The following is a 4,571-nucleotide window of genomic DNA, read 5'->3' as shown; positions in this document are numbered from 1 at the left end:
TACATACATATACATAGACCTTTATTGGCATAACACAGGAACAATAAGGAAGGCAATGGAACAAATAAATTAATAGAACGAATTAATAGATCATAACAAGTTACATCAAGTTACACCAACAGGGGATCATTTTTAAACTTCTCAAGAATAGTGGACTCAGTTAAAAAAGATAACAATCCAAATGAGCACAAGGGGGATTAAGACTTATGCGCCCTTACCCTTAGCTTCCAAACATAAGCTAAGAATTCAGCAACGGACAGGGTAATTGCCGAGAACTTATCAGACAATAGAATTTTAAGATCATTGTCAGTCGAATTCCTTCTGGAAGGTAAGTGGGAACTGATCAAATAGCTGCGCATGGTAGAGTATTGGGATATGAGCGTAGAAGGATATGAGCAACTGAATCAGGTTCACTATAGAGACAATTGCAGGTTCTATCCCTATAGGGGAGCCTTTAATAATGCCACCAAGCTAACACGGTATGTGCTGAAGCCGAATGCCCAGCCCCACCAAGTGTAGCCCATGCCCGGACCGGGAGACTCTGAGAGCCTGTCCTCAGAATGCCACCTTGATTTCCACCCTGGAGGAACTGTGGAATATCAATCAGCTCACCAATGGAGGTTGCCACTGTGGCAAGCGCCATTTGTTTAAGCCTCCGACACATGAGATCAAGTCTTCTTGGCACATCACGTTTCAGAACCGCTCATGGATCGTGGTCGCATCAGTACCAGAACACTGAGAACTGGCAGAGCCCAATGGCTGAGAAGAAGGGCTAAGAAAGGAAGGTGAGACCTGCTGGATCAGATCAAACTTCCACCTAGCTCCACATTCTGTTTCTATTTCCACTGTCAGCTAGGCCTCTAGCTGCCCGCGGAGTGAGGGGGGTGCCTCTGGAATTTTAGGCTTCTTTTCTCTGTGCCATCAGTGTTTCTTTATCTCTGCAACATGAGTGTTTGGCCTTGGAGTCTAGCACCAGCTTTCTCCTGGGAAACTGCTCCTGTTTCTCCTGGGAAACTGAACCTGTTAGCTTTGGCGGGCTTCTACCTTTTCCGTGATTGGCTCCAGGCCATCAGGGGACCCTCTTGAATTCTGTATATCTGCTTGTTTTGCGCGCTTATTGCCAGTACTGACACGAGACGTGTAAAGACAACCTGCATACTTCAGCGTTTCAATAAACTTTACTTCTTTGCAAGAAAGTTGTTGGGAACTGATTGCTGCTGGAGTCTGGCATCCACTTCATAGGGAGTGTTGGAAGAACATAGCCTCTGTTGTTCACACCCTCAGCATTGGGAGAAAGAAGGCTTAATACGTGCTTCCATTTGGCTCTCTTGGCAATACCTGCCAGGAGACCTACTCCTCTAGACATTTGTCTGATCCTTTCCAACCCTAGTTAAACCGGTAGCCATTGTTGCTTCTTGTCCAGAGTTCAAATGTCACCACAGGCAAGCCACCGTCTGTCTCCTGCCTCCCATAAGCGGCTGATAACAACACTGGATTATTGTACAGAGTTCTAAAGTTTGCTGAAAGACCATAATCAGAATATCTGGAAGGCTCTAAAAGCACGATACACAAAACTAATTTTGATTAACGCTATCAGTTAATTCGGAAGATTCGCTAGTGATGATAACAGAACCAGACTAAGAACCCCAAACCAAGCTCAGGGCCCTTGCGGAGCTTCCGATGCTGGATATCTGGGATCAGCATCACTACCAGCCACAAAAGCAAACCCGACTGGGCAGAAAGAACCCCAGATAAATGTACATTCCCGGGCTTTGCTCGGAGTCTCAGTATTGTGACGGGACAATATGCATAACTCCCATTGATGCTGTCAGCTCAGGCACATTTCCCATGCCTTCACATGGACATGAAAAGAGCCCTGTCGGATCAAGCGCCGGCACTTCACAGCAGCCAGCCGCCTCCCTCCAGGAAACCCACAAGTTGGGCGGGAAGAGAAGAGCTGTCCCTCTCCCTTCCCGGCTTCCCCCAGCGGCGACTGGTATTCAGAGGGACCTCCCGGCCCTGGGCATGCAGTTTCCATGCGAACGAACGGGCACCACTGCTGGTGTTTCAAGTGCGTGTGCTTTTTAACCCTCAGTAGTATTTGGACGGGAGATCACCAAGGGAGTCCAGGGTCATGATGCAGGGGAACCTCTGAATTTCTCTCGCCTTGACAACCCCACCAGGTCACCATTAGTCGGCTGCCACTTGGTGGCAATTTAAAAAGGTAAAAGTAAAGGTTCCCTTGCTCGAAAGCCAGTCGAATCTGACTCTAGGGTTGCGGTGCTCATCTCCGTTTCCAAGCCGAAGAGCCAGCGCTGTCTGAAGATGTTTCCGTGGTCATGTGGCCGGCGTGACTAAACACCAAGGCGCATGGAACGCTGTTACCTTCCCACCGAGTGGTACCTTTTTATCTACTTGCAATTTCTTGCTTTCGAACTGCTAGGTTGGCAGGAGCTGGAACTAGAGACGGGAGCTCACCCCGTCTTGCGGCACCCGGGTCTTGAACTGCTGAACTACTGACCTTCCACAGCCTGCAGTTCAGCGTCTTAACCACTTGAGCCACCGCAGCAATTTACACACACACAAAACTTCAGCACAAGCAGCATAACTCACAATTGATGCAAGACAGGATAAACAGTTGCGTACACAGCTCCCGCCCTCCCCCCATGCACCTTCCCAACCCTCTGTTTCTTTCTCTGCTGCACACAACCCTTACCTCTTTAAACCCTCATCTGTAGAATCCCGCTCCTCACGCTTATACACTGTTTGTACACTATATGCGTGTGCAGTTTTTTTTACACACCACAAACTCATCACAAATATCCCCAAGGCAGGGCCACCACCCACTCTTAGCCACGACGCACAAACAGAACCTCCATCCTCAGACGCAGCGTACCTCCGTAGCACTAGAAAAGAGCAAGCGTCCAGTGGCACCTTCAAGACGACAAAAGGTGCAGCAAGGCAGGAGCTTTCGTGGTTTGAAGGAGTGAGCCGTGACACACGAAAGCTCCTGCCCGGCCACGAATTCTGTTAGTCTTGATGGGGCTGCTGGACTCCTGCTCTTTGCTGCTGCTGCAGACAGACCAACACGACGAACCATCTCGATCTATCAGTATCCGTCTAGAGTACTGAATACATTCCGTTTACCAGCTAGGCAGGGGACCATCGCAGTCAGTTTCCCAAAAGGTCGCCCGCTGACTGCGGATGGGGATGGAGGAGAGCAGAGGCTATTCTAGCCTTCACGCTCTGCTGGCGCTCTTTCAGGAGCCACTGTGGGAAACGGGAAGAGTGGACTCCACGGCCTTTCCCAGGTCTGAGCTCGCAAGGCTTTGCTTAGATCTGTGCACACCCGTGGATAGACGTGACACCACACTTGTCCACGGAGCAGGCGCCCGCCCGCCCTCTCCCACTTCATTATGCACGATAGAAATTATGCCTCAAAGACGCACGCCTCTGATGCACCCCAAACATCGACGACATGCCACATCTGGAAACCCTTACCTGAGCAACTGTGCACCGCACTCTCGCACATGGGTCATACGGACCACACACCTCAATGGGCCCCTTACATGCTCAGGTGTGCAGCACAGCCCTCTGCATGCACAGGGGTCCCACCCATGCTCAGTGGTGCTCCCATCTCTGCACCGGCCCCTTGTATCCCAGGGGCAATGGGGGCCCGGGTCAAATCCGGCTGCCCGAGGAGCTCAGAGAGGCACCCGAAGGAAGCTGGGCCCTGCGGCAGGAAGGGTGCCGCCCGGCAGAGAGAGACATGCGCCCCCCAGGGCCCTCTGCGCGCCCGCCTCCCGGGCCCTCCCTCACCTGTCCGCCAGGTAGCCTCCTCCCCCTGTTCTCAGTCCCCGGCCGGGAGGCGCAGACCTGGGAAAGGCCGGGCGCCGAGCGAGAGGTGGGCGGCGGAGAGAGAGGGGGTTAAACGGGGTCCCGGCAGCCCATGGAGCGATTGGTCACGCCGTTTAAGGCGATCGGCGCCCATTCAGGGCCCGTGGAAGGGAAGTGGCTAATTCCAAATTCATTAGGCCGGGGAGAAAGGCGCCGCTCCCGCGCGGGCTCCGCCGGGCCCCCGAAACGTGTCCGAAAAGGCCCAGGAATGTCCCCGGACAGAATGGGAGAGATTAGCTGGATGACATCCCCTGAAAGGCGCCCGAATGGAGCCTTCACGGCCGATTACGGGCGGAACAGAGGCCTTCCGCGCGGGGGCGGGGGCGGAGAGGGCTGGAGACGGCGGGGAGAGGAGAGAGGAGAGGGGCCCCCTTCCCTTCGGCCCGCAAGCGGCCAGGGTCTCCGGCCAGGCCCAAGGGAACCGGAGGCACCTCGAGCCCCGGCCCGGCCCGGACGGGGGAGCCCGAACTGCGCGCGGGGGGAGGCTCCTCGGCGGCCTGGCTCCGCGCTGCCCGTTGCCCGCCGGCTTCCTTGGGAAGGGCGGTCGGGGGCTGAACTTGGGGCTGGGCGAGGAGGGAGGCTGCTGCCGGGCGGAGCCCAGCGGCGCCGACACACACCCTCCCGTCGGGGGGCGCAGCTTTCCTCGTCCTTCTGGGAGGCGGGCGGGCGGGCGG

General features: G+C 54.6%; 1 protein-coding gene across 1 annotated transcript in view; it reads right to left on the bottom strand.

Annotated features, from left to right (window-relative positions):
• Nucleotides 1-4,571, bottom strand: part of PRDM12 (PR domain containing 12) — a 35,077-nt gene that overhangs the window by 29,635 nt on the left and 871 nt on the right. The window lies entirely within an intron of this gene.

This window comes from Gekko japonicus, unplaced genomic scaffold, assembly GCF_001447785.1.
Source record: "Gekko japonicus isolate JY-2015 unplaced genomic scaffold, Gekko_japonicus_V1.1 scaffold3097, whole genome shotgun sequence".
Lineage (NCBI taxonomy): Eukaryota > Metazoa > Chordata > Lepidosauria > Squamata > Gekkonidae > Gekko > Gekko japonicus.
Note: the sequence above shows the minus strand (reverse complement) of the source record. Positions and strands in the feature narration are given on the sequence as shown.